Here is an 18,894-nt window from a genome sequence, read left to right as displayed (position 1 = left end):
AGAATTGCAGGAGTTCAGTAAGTTTTATGCCTGTAGCTCTACACTGCTGCAAGCCCTGTATTTTCCCCAGCATCCTCTCCTCTTATGCACCACAACAGGATGGATTGTTCAAGGAACCAAACTAATCCAGAAAAAGTCAATTATTTCCTGTCACTTGAGGTCTCCAAAACAGCTTAGGAAATGCCAGATCAGCCAAGTGCCAACGACAAAAATGCAGAACTGAGAGATGCTGCCAATTCATATTTGTTTCAAGTATTGTGTAACTCCACCTTAAGCAGCACCCACTAAATCATTAATGAACTCTGAAAAAGTATTCTAAAACATTGTATTGGACTACAAGGCAAAAGCTCTCCCCAAAAGGTAACAAAGTTTCACTAAAAAAGTTGTTTCCACATCAAGGAACTTCAGGGAATAAAATTAAACACACCCAGGGCAGATTCAGAGAGTTCTGTGAAACAGCTTAACTGCCTCTTCTAAAACACACGGGGGTTTAGGGCACAGACACAGAACACGGGGCCAGGACACAGCTCCCTCCACGCACTGTCTCCCACCTTCAGACGACCCCGCCCAGCGAGGAGGGGTACAAGGTGTTTGCACCTGGAAGCGCTCAGGAGCCTCAGTGCTTCTGATGTTCATCCAGAGGCCTTTAAAAGCGGCAAACTCACAAAAGCAGCCCTTGGAAGATGAGCATTATGCTTTTCAAGGCAAGAACCTTGAGACCTCCCAGATTCTACAGAGGATGTGAGAACACTCCTTAGACAGGGATGACTTTTAGCCAGAAGGTTGCTTACAGTAGGGCAGATTCAAAAACAGGTATTTTGGGCTAAGAGCATTTACCTCAGAATATCATTGTATTTACACAAATTCTATGTACTCTATCTCACTTCTCAGAAGTGAGGAAAGCAGTATTCAGTGTCTCAAAACACAAAAGCACCCTAAGATATAGACTCCACCACTGAACATGGCATGAAGAAGGGACACTACTTCTACTTAATCTGCACAGTAGCAACCCTTACCTCTCCAAATCAGCTGCATGGGTTTTTTTCCCCTCAGTATGAAAAGACATTTAGATTCATTATAGAGCTTTGGGGTAACAAACCATTATATCTGGCTCCTAATAATTTGAGTGCCAGAAATGCTCACAATACACAAATGTAAACATCTTGTCCAGATTGCTCATCATAAATTACATCACAAGAATAAAGCTGAATGTGTCCTACTAAAGGCTTAACAAAGTTACAAGATGTATTAAGCATTTTATTTGGGCTACTTAAGTCTTTGTGTTATGTATAATATTTTAGTAGGACTGAGTTAGTTCAGTAAACTTTTTTGCTACTAAGTCACCAGCACTGTACAGTAGGATAGCTTTTAACTGAGAAAAACTTAAATATTCCTGGGCTAATAAAACATTTTAATTTAACCACGTTTACAGTACTTTCTTCAGAAGGTAAGACCAAAAGCCATCATAAGTAATTCACTGCTAAAGAACTAAACTCAATATTCCAAAAGAAGCACATTAAAAAAGACACAGTCCAGAGAGATTTGAAGAACCCCATCTTGTTATATTACGGAGTGCAGGCATCAAATGCTGGTTTTCCTGATGATCAAATACACACTTAATGCTGGTAGCAAAGCACTTATGATCCTCAGGCTGAATCCTAATGTTCAAAACAAACAAAACCACTACAACATCCAGTTCTTTGCAAGTTTCCAGACTCTGGTCAGAGAAGTACCAGAAAAACAATGTGTTTATTCTGCCTCACAACCAGCTAGACCTGAACACTGACCTTTCATGGATAACCAAATCATTGCTGCTTTAAAACAAGCAAACAAACAAACCAACTCACTGACTGAACATCAACAGAAAGCGCTATAATCTGATGTGCCCTGATCCACCCTATGACAGCACAATACCACCACCGCCAATATTGTCCCCCAGAACTGTAAACTGGGTCACACACACACACACACACAAAGATTTTGCAGAAGTAAAAGACAGAAGAAGGGAGAAAGAAAAGAGCAGCAGTGTATGCCAAAGGTTAGCTAGGAAACTGCAACCTACCAAGTGCATGTTTCCAACATAGAGTAAACCTAAAATAACATCCCTTTCTTGAAAGAGGCATTCACTGGGCTACCTGACTTTTTGGGGAAGGTGAGAGCACATACCAGGGGAATGCACATTCATGTAGTACCTATATATATTATTGTACCAATATGACAAAGCCAAAACTAAACCAGGAGTTATTTTCTGCTTGCTTACTTGATACAATGTACAACTTCCACCCTAAAGAGAGAGTTGTTAATCCATTGTAATAAAAGGATAATGAATTCTCTCTACGTTTGCCAAGTGGTTCTTCATTCCATACAGAACTAAGACTGAACAATGTCTTGATTTGTGATTCTGTTGTGAATCAACCAAGACTGAAAAAAGTCTTGATTTGTGGGTTTGTGGGTGTGGGGTTTTTTGGTGATTTTTTTCCCCCCCCTTTTCAAACATGGAAGCTGCACTGAAACATTCACATTAAACAGTTAAAGTAAGGAGAACTAACTAAAGTTCAAAACTAAAAACTCTGTGAAGCAATTTATCCTTTTTGAAGCAGTTAATATTATCGTTTTGAAAAAAATCTGCAAAAGTATCCTTCCACTGTGTTTTAGAAGTAAAACCCAGAACTCCTTGAAAAGCTAAATGCCTTGAAATAAATTTACTTGGGGTCCCAAAGTTTAGTTCAGCAAGTTGAAGTTTGCAGTTCAAACTTCTACAGCCAGTTAGTAATTTAAACTATTAAATGATGAATTCCCAACAGGAGTACGCTGGTAGACCCGTATTTCACACTCACCTGAAAGCTTGATAATATTATGGACTTAGCATTCTAATTAGGTCCATACTTCTAAACTTCACCTCACAAATAATCAACAGCATCAGAAAGCTCCTTTTTGATACATCTTACAAACGATATTCTAAACCTTCTTCCTGCAGACCTGTCTTTAATACATATTTGCACTTCTGTAATTCTGAAATTCTCTGTGACTCACTTTCAGGTTAGCTTTAGATCAGTAAATTCGCATTACGGCTGTGTGGATATCTTCGCAGCAATGGTAGCTTAAGTGATATTTGCTCTCAGCAGCCTGTTCTCGCTCCATGCCCTGTGGCTGAGTAGACACACAGAGAGCTACGCTGGTACAAGTGAATGCCTGAAGCAGAGACTGTGCATCTGGCTGATGAGGAAATCAAACTTTGTTGAATTATACAAGCAGAAGATGAAGGAACAAAAGCCAGCCTTACTGGAATTCAGAATGCACGTACACAATCTGCATTTCCCTACTGGGAGATCACTGGCAAGCACTTACTCCTCTGTTCCTCTGTAACAGATCACAGTAATGCTTAGCACAACTCAAGCAGAGAAATGTGGAATCATCTCCATCAGTTATGCTGGGCAGCTTTGCAAACAGACAGCTTTAGGAAGAGAGGAGGCTAAAGAGCACAGCCATCTAACACGCTTCAGCAAAAACACCCAAGTACAAAACACTTTCATTTTCAGCTATCTGACCTTTAGCTGAACTAAGGAGAAGGAAGTACCCTCAAGAGTTAAAATGTATTCCATTTATATGTTAGTTTTCTTTAAAAAAAAACCTCAACTGAAACAACAAAGCACTGCAAACAGAGGACTTTTACTCTGAACAAACATGTTTATTGGGGCTGCTAGGACTTTCTAGAGAAAAGCTTGCAACAGTTTCTAACTAGCTTTTATCTTACCTTACATAATCGCAGTAAAGTTCTAGATAGACACTATGCCTTCCACAGCAGTCCAGGAGTCACAGATTGAGAAAGAGATGTGCTTGTATTCTATATGGGCTTGTGTTTTCCCTTGATGCAAAGAGCAGGGTCTACAATCATTCATCTTCCTGATGGGGATTCAAACTTCAGTTCAGACACACCAAAGTGATATGCATGGGAAACCTAAGATCATGTTTACTATTACTGCAGTGCCTATCATTTGAGCACATTGTTACAGTGTTTCTCCATGAGGCAAATTTAATATCACATTACTAGCTAGAATACCTGGGTAGCAATACCTAATGAGTCAGTTTGAAAATATCTGTCCATTTGTCATCTTTGTTAACATCTAGCTTTCAAACTGATGTTTTAAAAAAATACAACCACAATGGGTAGACTACTTAGAATTTGTAAATGCCCATCTGCACAAAACCAGCCTGAGCACCGGTCAGATGTTCAGAGATAGAATCCACCACACCTGTCACCTGATAATATTACAAGGCACATCTCTTCTGAAGTCCTCTGGGCCAAATCAGCATGTCCCTAAACCACACCTCACTTCACAGTCTCATCCACTCTACCTACTATAGCACTATTAAAGAGCATCTAGAGTCTGTCACTCCTTTCCCTAGAAGAGCAAGGTGTTAGCAAACTAGAGTAGTTTTCGAATTCAGAAGAAATCTTGACAATAAAAACTTTCTCTGTTGATTAGGCAATAGAAAAGGCTTAGCCCTTTCTAGTTAAGCCTTTCAAAGATGGCAGCTTAAGCACAAAACCATAGAAAACTCCTACAGAATCACTTGTTAGCAAAATCAGAGTAATCAACATGGTTCAGTTAATTCAGTAGCAAGTACGTGCTTTTGGATAACAAAGAAACTCCATTGTTACAAACTTCATTGCACTGTAGGATAGAGAGGTAAGAAACCTGACATAATTGTATAATTTCATTACTAAGATAGCAAAGTGACTGAGCTACAAAATTTTAAGATGATTTAGCTGTAGGTTACAGTCAAAGTCTGATAGTTTTCAAAAGATTAATATCCTTCGGAGTGTCTCGTATGAAACAGTCACAAGAGGAAAGAACAGATTATCTGGCTACCTTGACTAATTCCTCTCTGAACAGTATTCAGTGATTTTTAAGCCAGAGTCCTCAAAAATTAATATTTATCTGGGTAGAGAACCTCACCCTACCTCCTACTGGCTACCAATGCATTTAGAACAGATCAGCTTTTGCACCAAGTCTTGCTATCATTGAAGCCAATTAGGAATTTTTTATCCTCAACACCACATCTTAAATTTCTGCTGTTTCTGATGCAAAAAAAAGCTTAAACCTGGTTTATACATGTCTTTTTGGACAGATCCTGTATTTAAAACAAATATCCCACAAAGGATTCTCAAAGGCACAACAGCATCACATTTTGTCTATTAGGGGAATTAAGCCATTAAAATACATGCATGCCAACTAATCACATTTTTCCCTCTCTTACAAATGATACACACAACCCTACGTGTGACCATGAGTATATCCAAAATTTAGAAGGAATTTAAACTCCACAAAGTGGGGTGAAAAATAAGAAAAAAATATCAAAATAACAGTACTTCAGTTAGCACCAGGTACAAAAAATACAGCAAGAATTCACTAGTGCTGGTATGCTTGACAGTGACCGAAATCAAGCTGTATCAAATTTAGAAAGAATAATAAGAATGGGTTTTTATTTCTTTATATATGATACCAGCGATCAGAGAAAGGACCTCCTCTCTCTAAGGTTCTTCCTCATCTTCTAACAGTAAGTCTTCAGGTATAAATGCACTAGAACTGAATCATCACAGCAGATTTAAAAAAAAAAAACTTGGCCACTGCTGATGTGCAGACAGTTACAGAAGGCATAAATTCTCTGCCACACTACTTAGACACTTGGATCTATTTGTGGCTTTTTTTAGCCATGTTACCACTTGCTAGATTTATATACATCAGGAGTTAAATTAAATGCAAAAAAGGTCATTCAACACCACAATAAAATCACCAGCATGTTCAAATTGGTAACATAACGAAACCAGCAGTACAAGCTGCCAAATATTAAGAGTTATGATGCTATAGGCATTTTAATGTTTACTGCAAAGCACACAGCTTGGAAAGAGAGAATTCAAGCATCTGTTATGTCAACTCACAGCCTACACACACAATCTTTCAAAAGAAGTAATTTAAGTAATACAGGAACTGAAGGCTCCAAATAGGAATTGTTACAATACATAGTTATTATTATATCTCCATTACAGTTTTAGAACATTTTTTCCCTTTGTCTCTTCCATGTTAAGATGCTGCTTCTAATTACTAGCAAAGTTACTTCAGTAACAGCACTGTATTACTACTAAGACAAACAGCACTTAGAAATGTAAAGGCAATTAAAATTTAACAGGGTCCATTTGTTTAGAAAGTAATTTCCTTACTGCTAACACATATTTATCACCTTCCCAAATCAACCTGATTTGATTAATTTCAAATAAGGCATATCTCCAAGTATTTTTAAGGCAGTTATAAACAAACACTGAAGAGAAGCAGCTGATCGTACCCAATATATGACTATGTACTCTAACACTGTAACAGAATCAATATACCTGTAGTCACATGATATTCAATTGATAGTATGGTATAGAAAGTCATGTTTCAGATCAGAGATGACTTGTCAATACTAGTTCAGAAAACACACTACTCCCCTCCCCCTGCTCTTTTACAGGATGCTCTACTTTTCCATCAGGCTAGAGAAACTTTTTAAGAAGTCTAATTTAAAAAATTACTATCTCTAGGAACTGCAGAGTGAAGCAAATTTCCATTACCTTTTTTTCTGGCAGCAGCCTCCAGTATCATTGCCTGGACACATGGAATCTTTTTCAGGTGTCTGCATTGAGGCTATCTGAACTGCTTCACTTGTCATCTAAACAGAGGAGTACTTGGCAAGAAGCAGCCACTTGGCAATTTACAAGCTTAAAAACTCAAAGTTTTGTCCAATTCATACTGCAACACATAATAAGTCACTTGGATTCACTTTTAATCAATAGTTTAAACTCTCAATTTGCAATATATATTGCAATGCTGAAGTTTCAGGTCTCTCTACTGAGTAAAAACTGTTTTAATTTTGCCACTATACAAGTATCACAATACATGTTGAACTACACCTGCAAAAATTCAAACGGCAATTTTATCAGCAAGAATGCTAAAACTAACATACAAGAAAGAAGATCATGCCAGTTTTCAAGAAATCAATATTAGAGAAGGTGCTTAAGGGCATTACAGGCAGTCAATGCGGTAATGATAGACTTGACAGCCAAAAGGATTTCGGGAAAGTTAGCATGTTAATAATTCAACATTCGCTTTATGCTACTCATCATTTCAGACATCAGCTGCAGGCAAATTTGGATAACACAGATTAAGACACCATCTCCAGCTCCACCAAAGGTTACTACTGCTCCTGTACACTGCTGGCTCCGAGACACACCCTTGCTGGACTGAATAGTGATGGGAACATCTTAGCACAAAGACACATTAAAAAAACATATTAACTGTAGCAAGGGGCAAACACCCTACTCTGCCATCCCATTTATGAGACAACTTGTCAAGACATTTTAAAATTATTTCTATATTCCAAAGCTCACATTTATCACTTTATTACCACAAAGCTTAACCACCATGTATTCTATACCAGCATAACAAACCATCTAGATCAAACTAGGAAACCATAAAATAATCATGGCACACTAAGGAATACTCTTAAGTATTCAGGCATTTGCAGAATGACAACTGAAAGAATCAGATGAATTTAGCGGTTTAAAAGAAAAGCAGACAATTAGCTTGGGGATTACACAAATAATTCAGTAAAACCTACTACATAAAAAACAGATCCTCAGCCACAAAAACTCAGAAACAGGTACGTGAATAGAAGACTGCTGATCTGAGATTTCAAACGGATGCTGAACGCAGCACAATGAACGCCGATTTCAGTGGGTTTCCACCCCCCCAAAAACTGAAGAGCTAGCATTAGGCAACCAGCTGCCTAATGCAGGGCTACTTATACATTAATCCCCAAAACATCTCCCACACTCTTCTGAATGTCTCCAAGATCTCTTCTATGACTGGAGACCATGGCCGTGTACTCTCTTTTCTGTGCAAATACCATCTCTGTAAAGGGATAGCTATGTGCGTCTCCATTCTTCACAGAGTGGTTTGAGTTGGAAATGACCTTAAAGATCACCTAGTTCCAACCCACCTGCTGCAGGCAAGGACACCTCTTACTAGACCAGGTTGCTCAAAGCCCCATCTAACCTGGCCTTGGACACTGCAAGGGATAGGACATGCACGATTTCTCTCGGCAACTGACTCCAATGCCTCACCACCCCCACAGTAAGAATTTCTGCCTAATATCCAATCTAAACCTACCCTCTTGCAGTTTAAAGCCATTACCCTTTGTCCCATCATAGCACACCCTTGTCAAGTTTTCTTGTAGGCCTCCTTTAGGCACTGGAAGGCTGCTGTAAGGTCTCCCCAGAGCCTTCACTTCCCCAGCCTGAACAACCTCAACTCTATCAGCCTTTCTGCATAGGAGAAGTGCTACAGCCCTCTAATCAGCTTCACGGCCCCACACATGTATGCGTGTGCGTGTGTGCACGCAAGTGTGCGTGCGTGTGCGCATATATCCTCCACTATTCCCTGGGAGTGGTGTGGGAATGACACAACAAACGTTATTAACATTTTGTTAAACTGTGCATGGAAGCTGAAGGCAACGGCATCTCTGCTGAACGATGCTAATGGCTCTTACCATCTGATCATGCTCTAACTTGCAGAAAGGTGACAACTGTGCAGGTGCTTGAAGCTATGGTTTTATTAAAAGAAATGCATCTACCATTTTCTCCAAAACGCAGCAAACTTGCCCTCTGAATTCCAATTATTTCCTGATATTTTGAAAGTGACCAAAACATTACTAAAGAGTGTGTTCACTCTCTACAGTCACAGAGAATTACAATAAGCTCAGCACAGGGACCACAAAGTAAACAAAGAAGAGTTACTAAGACACTGCCAATTTAATAAGACATTCCATATCATGCAACTTAGTGTATCAGTTTTATAATTAGCAACACCTATACTACCCAAAAGACAGCTCTGCAGTAAACATTAGCCACAAGTAGCAACCTACTTGACTATTTTAGTTAAGGAACACAGCCACAAACTAGCTTATATACCTCTGATCATTAGTGCATTTCAACAGAACTAGGCAGAAGTATTTAATATTTAATAAAGAGTCATAACATTCTGCAGGAATAGTATAATACACAAGCCAAGAACTCATAAACAGTACCATTTTGCCAAGTCTCAGTATTCATGCTTTGTGTCATCTGATCACGGACAATTTTGAAAGTCTTACCTTGAACGCAGTACAAAAGTAAAATTTCTTCCAGATCTTTGTCTTTCTGATAAAGATTCACTTTAGAGACTCTTCCTTGCATATTAGGGGTGAATAAAGCAGAAGAGCCTGTGAGTCTGAAAGCAGTAAGATGGAAGAATTGACCAACTTCTCTCCTAGTTCAACACAATACTCAATAAAATCTCTAATTCAACTGTTTAATACTAACAGCTAAACTGAAATTAATAAACTCCATGAACCACTGGAAGAGGCCAAGTTAGTCAAGAAGTTCCTATTTGTCTATGGCAATGCAGCCGAACACCGCATGACTGCTTCTCACTCGTTAAAGATGAAAGTATGAAGTGATCTAAGATACCAACTATTCCATGGCAACTACTTGCCAAAAAACTCCCACTTTCAATACGTACCACCTTTACAGATGTCATGTAAGCACATCCATTTCCAAACCAGGGATACGTAAACCACATGGCAGAGAGACCCTGCATACATTCATGTGTACGTATGCATGTTTAAGTGCAGAGATAATGAGGAAGTCTGGCATACCAATGCAATTGTTTACAATAATATACCCACATCCTGGATGCAAAGGAAAAGAAAGACGAAAAGCTGAGATTCTAACTTACTTTAAAGCACAGAAACCCTGACAAGGTAGCCTGTTACTGGCTGCTCTAGATTTTTGAAAATATACAACCAGAAACACCCTAAGCTTTCTTGGTTACAAGAAAGAAACAAGGCTGCATCTCCTCAAACCGATGAGAAGGGCTACCACAGTTAAACCCACCACACCTTCATAGACCTTCAGAATATTATTTCTCCACCAAGAATCTGACTAAAGCATTGTCTGTTCTGGAGACTGTCTACATGTAGCATCTAAGATGACAGTTCACTTCCCTCTTTGTCCAGGTTTGTGAAAACAAACTAATCTCAGAAAAACTGAGATTTAGTTTCATTATCCAGCATCTTGCTTACCCCTCCCTCCGTAGCAATTTCTAATGCTCTACAAATCACCTTGTTTTACCACAAGGTTCAGAATACCAAAGGCAAATAAGACAAGACATATTGATAACTACAATGTTCTAAAACATCATCTTTGACACTGAAAAAGAGTATTTTTCCGTTCTTAGATTAAATGTTTATTCAATGAACGTACCTTGCTTATTCCAAGCCTACTCAATAGGCAGATTCCAAGTAACTACTGCTTAATATCAAAAACAGTCAACAAGAGTAAGTCACTATATTAAAACTATTTTACTTAGTAGACAGTAGACCTTTGAGGAGCTCTGGTTGTAACTGCTGTCCAGACAGAGTATGAACCATTGGCCACCTACCCTTTAAAATAACTCCTCAACCAGTTTTGATTTGTCTTGTCATCCTCCCAACTGAGACTGTAGATAGGAGTATGCTGTGGGACACCAAAACATCTTGCTACAGTCAAAATAAAAAAAAATCACTGCTCTATCCTCAGCTGAAGACCTAGACAGAAGGCAGTCAGGTCAGTCAAGCACGACTGACCCCTGGTAAAGCTCGGCAGACTGAAAACAGTCACCTTTTTCAAAAATGTTTTCCTTGTTTTTCTACAGATTTATATGAACTATTTACTGATAGTGCTATCCAAATAAAGCAGCATTTAGTGTTTTTATTAAGTGAAACAGAAAGCTTTCTTTATTATATAACAGCAAGGATGCCTGAAACAGAGAACAGGAACCATTTCTATGCTTCAACAATTTGCAGAATTCAAATGTTCCAGAGCCTAAACACAAGAACTCTGTGCATAAAAAAAAAGCAGGTCTCAACATGTGAAACACAGCCATCAAACAACTGAGTTTCTGGATAATTTTCAAGGTATCTGGCTACAAGACAGTCAATAGCAGAGGTTATAAAAGAGAAAACTTGGTCTTTGTTACTGTATCTAAAATTTATTACAGAAACAGGTGGCTGAGAAAGAGAAGACAAAGAAGTGGAAAAGAACAGCAAATGACAAAGAAAACTCAAAACATGTTTCACAATGGACATTATAAAGCATTTCTAGAATTCAGATTGCTTCCATCTTTTCAGACAGCTTGAATTTCTCCCCAACCGTATTTCAAGAAACCTCCAAAACTGAGTGAATACGAAAACTCCTGGACACAGAATCAGCCAGTGCCTGACAAACAACTGCAAACTCTGTTCTTTACTAGTGATGACATTACTCATGTTTCACCCAAAATAGTTCAGTCCCTTTGCAGTTCATCAAAACTTAGGCCAGAAACAGGCAGTGGGTAGGATACTCTAATGGCACATTAAGTGGTGACCAACACCACGTGGATGAGCTGAAGCAGTCCTCCTATCCCCTAAGGAAATTTGCAGATGTGACAAAATGCACAGAGAAACAGCTTGACTTGCTCAGAAACTTTCTGACGAACCCCTTATCATGACCTTTGCTATGCAAAGTTTTGGTTTCTGTTGTATTCCCGTGTACCTACAGATATTCTTGTCAGCAAGCGCTGGTATTTAATTAAACTGGAATGACTACTATGAAGGGAGTCATATAAACATCTGTAGCAGGCTGCGCATTTGGAGAAAATCCAAAAGAGGGGATGGACCTTTTTAATTTAGCTATAATAGATGCTTTAATGCCAACACTCAGTTGCATGCTCTTTTACTTTAGGACTGAAACATGGCTGGTGACACTGCGAACACTGTCACAGCTATGTGACTTCTCTATGGTCTTCTCTTCATCAGCAGTAACATTCCAAGTATATACAGAACTTCCATTCACAAGATAGGTCATCAGATATCCAAACCACCAGTGTCAAGAACCAACATTAATAACTACACAAGAACCTCCTTTGAAACACCTCAGCATGCAGTCTTACAGTAAGTTAGGCTAAGCTGAACTGATAACAGCTGTAAGCCCACCCCCTATCATGGGTAGCTTCTACCCCAACTTTGGCATCAGTAGTTGCTCTCATATCCTCATGCAGCAAGCTGATTCAAGAAGCTAAACTAAGAGAAAATTAATCTCAGCAATATGTACCCAACATACGCACATGACCCAACTCTTACCACGAGATGAGACAAAGCCAAGTTATCAGCATGAGAAGAGGAACCTGCACATGGTCAGAAGCAGAAAACTGCAAAAATACAACAGCACTAATATACTTAGGTAATTATACAAGAACCTCTTCCTTAATGAAAGTCAGGACTATGAGTGGGTTCCAGAAGCAAATGTCTGAGTGCATGCAGAGGCCTAGCAAAACCTCTCTTTTCTATACTGTGTCAACACTGAAAGGCGGTGAAAAACCAAACTATTCTACGGACCTTTAACTAAAGAGAGGAATACCAGATACCAACTAGGCAGCATGCAGCAGAAATCTGTTTGGGTAGAGGGGATGAACTCCTCATGAGAGACAAACCAAAGCTATACCATGTATGGTAAATGACTCAGCTTCCAAGAAGATGCTATACCCATTGTTTTTAAACAGCTGCAAAAAGTAACAGCACTGCCTGGCTGACAAGGAAGCTGATGTAGTGCCCAGCACCCTCACCAAGGTAGCATAAGATTTAATGACTAGAAACCAACGCAGAGAAACTAAGCTTCAACTGAATTACACGCTAGTTACATGAACTCTGCCATCTATAGAATTTTGAAGGCCCTACCCTTTGACAGTTGAGCATAATAAGCTTTATTGCTATTTTCCCTCTTAATGTAAAAATTAATCTGGGTCACATCAGCTCACTCTTAACTTTCCTTCTCTGAACAAGGCAGTTCAGTCAAAGTACATCCTTTCAGTCATCCAAGGACTTTTCAGGAATCTTTGCTTCTTCAGCAACAGTGATCCAAGTCTATCAGTGCCATGACACCTTAAATCCATAATGCACTAAGTTTTCCACTATCTGCAGGACTTTTTACACAATTCAGGGTGAAAAAACCCAACAACTTGCACAGTTCAGGAAAAAGCACTATAGACTAAATCTTCTCTCATTCCCCCCGTCCTTCTCAAGAGTGGATTCAACAGGAGAAAATGAGCCCGAAGAAACCAAATACAAACAAAAATAAGGTCAAAAATGACGACTAACAGCAAGAAGCTCTTCCCCATGTCACCCAGCAATGTCAGTGGTCAATTTTTACTTTTGGGGTTTTACTCATGCCAGTACCAAGAAGAGTCAGGATACCTCTGAAAGGCAAGCAGAGGTAGTGGCAGGCAGCAGAACTTGGTAATAAAAGGCAGTGCAGTGTATGTACTGATAAAAATCTTTAACATGATGAACAGACGAATGAACAAAAAACAGATCCCCACGATGAGAGCAAGAAGGAATACTCCTCGATGAATACTGTGCTCTGCCTACTCAAGTATTCTCTGGATTAGCTGAAGTTTTCAGTTAATTTATGTAGTAAGTTCTTTAGAAAGCATTGTAGTTTTCCTCCTTACTAAGAGCACCACTTTTCATGTCCTCTCCTGACTTAAACTTCAGTTTCTGTCTTGCAGTAACAGTATCAGACTTTGACTCAAGGAAAGGAGAGGATAAACACTAACTGGAAAAAAAACAACTTCTGACATTGGAACAAAACGAAGAACTTCCTTCTGTGCAGAAGAAAGTATGCTCACAGGCCTAGTTTACCACTTCTTATTGTACTAGCAGTAGCTTAAGATGCCGACTACTAAAAAGAAGAGAAATAGCAGAAAAGGGTGATGGAGTTTTCAATACAGCGTTCTAGGACCATTACCTGGCTTTAGAAAGGCTTTAAGCACAAATCTGACAACTCATTACAGACCTAAGCTGCCACATGTGCTTTGTATGCAGGAGTTTGTTTTAATCAGTGCTTCAATAAACAAACAAGACCTTTGGAGGAAGGGACAATGGGGAGAGACCTATTAACAAGTTTTCCACATTAGCTTCCTATTCTTTGTGAAACCTGACAATATAATCAGGTTTCGAGTCCGGAGAAATCTTAAGACACTTTTCCAGAAAATTAGTTACTTCAGCTATGGCATTGCTACCCCAAGTTTTTGTTTATACAAAACACATCTGAATCTCCTAAGCCTGAACAAATCAAAACAGTGAAAAAAGATCACTTCCAGCAGTAACTGAACCCTACATTCCCTCTGTACAGATTCAGAAATACAGAAAACTTCAGACTGAGAATAGTCTGGTTGTTAAATACATCTGTGAATATATGGTATTTTTCAAGGAATTTTTTTTTTCAAATATGAATTAATAAAGTACAATTGCAGAGTACCTTCCAGAGTGACATTTTTCTAACCATGTTAAATTCTGTTTCCTGTCATTGGCACTGCACACAAGCTAATTTCAAGAATTCTGAATTATACCAGAATTTTGTTTCTTCTCCTCTAACTGCAGAACTAAAGCACCATTTTCACCTCATGTTAAAAAATCATGAGAAACTGTTTCAACCGTTTGTAGTCTTATCCACTTCCCTCCAAAAGTCAGATATGCTAAGTTGACAGCATTCCTTTTTTTCTTTAAATTAAGATAATACTGTAACAATAGTCAAAAGCACAAAATAAGCTGTTTTGGTTAACAACAGCTACTATATTGAGTTTATTAAATATTTTAGAGAAGTTCTCTGGCCTACAATTACTTGTGTTTGGTGCATTCTAGTTAAGAAATTGAGATGTCATCCAATTGGATTTAATGTTACAAACTAGGTATCGATCTTCAACAGCTCTTAACTGCCATTACTTTCACACTCAAATACTGTAAGAAGACACAATAGTATAGGCATGGTTTAGCATAAGAAACCAAAGGCCAAACAAAAGTAAAATAAAGTTATTGTTTACTATGATATAAAATTAAGATACAAAACACCATTGTCACTATAGCACAGTCCTATCTTTTCCTTCCCCACCACACACAAGCCTAATTATTATTTCAATTTTAAAACACAGGAAAATGTCAAACTATCAACTTCTACCACTTATGGAAAAACAGATGAGCTCTCAAGGCCTGCCTGCAGAGGAGACTGCACAGCTATTTGACTCTAGCAAACACTGTGAAACATCTCTTTCCAATGTAATCATCCACAAAAGTGGAATGCTTGTCTTTTCCTCGATCCCACAAATTACTTGTAAGAGACAGACACACTGAACTGCTTCCAGTTTCTTTACACTGCAAGAGATGCACAGAATCTAAAAGAGGGCTAGTCGGAAAACTCACACAAAGCAAACAATTCCTATTATTAATGCATTTTTTTAAATGACTGAATGCTTATGAACTGGAGGTTATCTTTTGAACAGCAGTTTGAATTGCGGTGCACTTACAGAGCATTTACAGAACAGGTTTCACACTATCCTCTTCCTCCCAGCTCTAGCTATTGTTTTCACAACATTGTTTTCATCTTATGTATAAAACCTCTATTATTTGAAGTATTGTGCACAACCTTCTACTTGTTTAGATAAGTACTCCTTAGAGTAACATAATCAGACACAACCTAGACTTACGGAGGAGTCCAATAAATTCATCCACCAGCGTAAGCAATCAGCAAAGAAAAGAGCAGGAAACACATTATCTCAGAGAAAAGGAAAAGTGAAACAAAAAAACCTCTTGCTGTAATGTGTCTCCTGGAAAAGTGATAAAGGCACAGAAAACATGACAGCCTAGTAAATGGATAAACACCCCACCTGAGGAGTCCATTTGATACAAGTACAGGCAGTAGTCCCACAATTACTGAATAACACTCATTGAGTGTAAATCCCACCTGTAATTAGACATTGTTAATAACCTCCTTAGAGGCGCCACTTCAGTTCTTACTGACAACACCCAAAGTGAGGCATTTGTGAGCCTTAACAGCCTGTACTGTGCACTGGGGCTCTCTTGAGCTAGATGGAGCTGCTTTACTTTCCAAGATGAAGGACTGAACACTACCTGAGGGAGTAAGTGGACTACCTCTGCTAAGGCTGGATTCGAATTTTACAACAGCTGAAATAAAAAAGAACTTCATGTTTCCTTTGAACATGCACACTAAAAAACACTTTTTAGTGAAAAGTCAGCTATGAACAATTTTATCAAATGTTCCACAGAGAACCAAGCTTAATCTCAGACACCAGAAGCCAGTGCCTGCAACTAGTACCGTATCTAAAGTGAGGTCTTGTGCACAAGCTGGTATGCAGAGCACCTTCTGACCAGGGTAAGATTTTCCTCTCGGGAACTAGAACAAACAGTACGGACATTTTATTATTATACTACGGAAAGAGAGCAGGAGAAGAAAGGACACAGAAAAAACCCAATGTGCTACATTCACCTTTCATACCTTTACAGAAGCTCTCTGAAGGCAGTGCTTAGAGTATAGATTCACTTCAAACAGAAGCAAAAGGAACAATTTCTTTAGCTTTATACACGGAAGACAGAACTCTCAAAACAGCCCATGGTACCACATAGTTTCAGTACAGTACTTCTCATCTGAAAAGTTTCAAAGCACATTACAGTTTCAGCAGTTTTTCAAGGTCACAAGGGCAATCACAAACAGTGAGTTTGTGTCCCTGCCCCCTCCACTTGCTAATCCACCACTCTCTAAGTCCAGTCTAGCCGTACCCCAGAGATTTACACAATGTCAAAACCCTCATTCACTTCTCTCCTAGAATCATGGTCCAAAACTACTATATGTGGCACCATATGTACATCTGCAATATACAAAGGCAACTTTACACCTGTCGATATTTAACAAGCATGTTTAATACTCTGAAGAATTTTATCTATCTTATAAAGAAGAGATTTTTAGCATCTCTTAAGAAGCTGCCATGAGGAACACAATTTCCTATTTCTAGACAAGTTGCCTGAAATGTTATGGGGGATATACTTTTAACTCTTCTGGAAGAAACTTTAAACAGTGGTAATTATTTTTTAAAAACAAACAAACACACAAACAGTAAAACAAAAATAATATCAGTGGAAAATAAAATAAAACCCCAGCAAGCCAAGCTATAGCGTGTATTCTCTGTGTCCCCACAGTCTCACTGAAACACAACTCAAAAGTTTACACAAGGGTAAATATTTCACAAACAATCAGGTCCTATGAGTTTTGTGGAAATAAACAGTCACATCAAAGACACACATCCAAACTAGTGCAGTAGAAGCTCAACTGTGTTACCAAAACCATCATCCCATACAGGATATCAGGACAGATAGCGCCCCAAACACATGAGAATACTTACAGAAGTCACAATACCACGTACCCAGAAAAATCCAACCACAAGGCATAAAGCCGCAGGAAGTCAGGCTTCGTAACTTGCTGCTCACACAGCTAGTTTCATTCTTGATTAACTGAAGTAAAACCATGAAAGAACTACTTTTCAGAATTTATTGTCGTTTTAACACTGTCATTTTCACACAAAATTTCAAAACTAGGGACAATAATTTGGGAATAGATATTCAGTTACCAGTCAAGATAAACAAGCAATCCTTGGTCAGAGAGCAGCAGGACAATTTCTGCAGGCCTGGCAACACTTAGGAGGCAGCAGAGGATAGAACCCACTCCCCCTGCATAGCTGAGCATGCTCTGCAGTGCTCTAACGTGCCTTTTAGAGATGCAGTAGGTACAGCTGCATAGGCACTTCAGTTTGAATTAAGACCACGCTTTTGAAGTAAATCTGTCACCCACTTCCTGTATTTTAGTTCACATCTCTCAGAAGTTTCTGAACACATGATCTGAACATCTCCAAGATTAACCTACATCAAAACTCTGGGAAGGTTTGGAACATACTCAGTCCACAGAACCAGACACAATTAGTCTAAAATAACCCCATGAAGTACACACACTGGGGACACTGAGTCTACCTAACTTACAGCTTCTCTCTACAACCTTCTTCAGTTGCAGCATACTGCTTGCTAACGTAAATACAATCAATGTGGCAGATATTGTCCGTTCATTTATGAGAGCCTCAAGCAGTAGGAAGTAAACCCACAGACTTAAGCTGCCAACACGCACCTCAAAAGCCCTAGAAAGGAGGGCTGCGCAGGGTGTTCCTTCTTCTGGAGTAATGATAGCAGCAGTGTATCACCACTCATTCACTTCTGTCCCCACCTCTTTACAGGTTAGGAGTTTCAAAAGCTAGTGAGATACTTCTAGAAAAGTTTTCAGAATAAAATAAAAAATAACCCACCCAATATACTTCATGCATCACCTACACTTACTGTTTTATAAAACTTTTCAAATAACATTGAAAACACAACTCAATCAATGGCTCCACTGGATGTGGTGATTGGAAAGGAAGAGCAACATGTGCTCAATAATGCTTTTTATTACTTGCACATCAGCTTAACCAACAAAGCCACCCAGAACAGAGGGGGTTTTTTTTCTGTATAAGCTGACCAACATAATATTCATTGTTTCACTTGAATCAAAACATCAGTTCTTTACAAATAGTTCCGTCATTGATAAGTTCTCTCCCATTATCAATTTTTCTTTTTCTATAAAAAATTTTAAATAGAAGATCATGAGTTTCAAACATATACCTGCCTTTAGCAGGACCAACAAACTGGTGAGAACAGATCAAAGCAGTACTGCATTAATAACTTACAATAAAGTGCTACCTCCTCTGCTCAACAAATCATCATCATCTTACTTCATTACCTCCTCGATAAAAACAATTAACTCATATGCTAACAATGCAGAGCCATGTTTGCTCTACATTCAGTAAAGGTCAAGTTCCTATACTGGGGGGCAGACACAAAAGTAGGATTATTGAAGATGACATTTTCTGTTAA

General features: G+C 38.7%; 1 protein-coding gene across 2 annotated transcripts in view; it reads right to left on the bottom strand.

Annotated features, from left to right (window-relative positions):
* The window catches only part of PPM1B (protein phosphatase, Mg2+/Mn2+ dependent 1B), a 46,095-nt gene extending 36,803 nt beyond the window's left edge, over nucleotides 1-9,292 (bottom strand). Inside the window, exon 1 of one of the 2 annotated variants that reach the window (XM_042051695.1) lies at nucleotides 9,190-9,292. The gene's annotated coding sequence lies outside the window, so the exon portion shown is untranslated. The remainder of the gene's footprint in view (nucleotides 1-9,189) is intronic. The other variant, XM_042051696.1, reaches the window with a different exon arrangement.
* Between the last annotated feature and the right edge of the window lie 9,602 nt (nucleotides 9,293-18,894).

Source organism: Corvus kubaryi, unplaced genomic scaffold, assembly GCF_017639235.1.
Source record: "Corvus kubaryi isolate FWS band 111438036 unplaced genomic scaffold, C.kubaryi_AGA036_p1.0 76, whole genome shotgun sequence".
NCBI lineage: Eukaryota > Metazoa > Chordata > Aves > Passeriformes > Corvidae > Corvus > Corvus kubaryi.
Note: the sequence above shows the minus strand (reverse complement) of the source record. Positions and strands in the feature narration are given on the sequence as shown.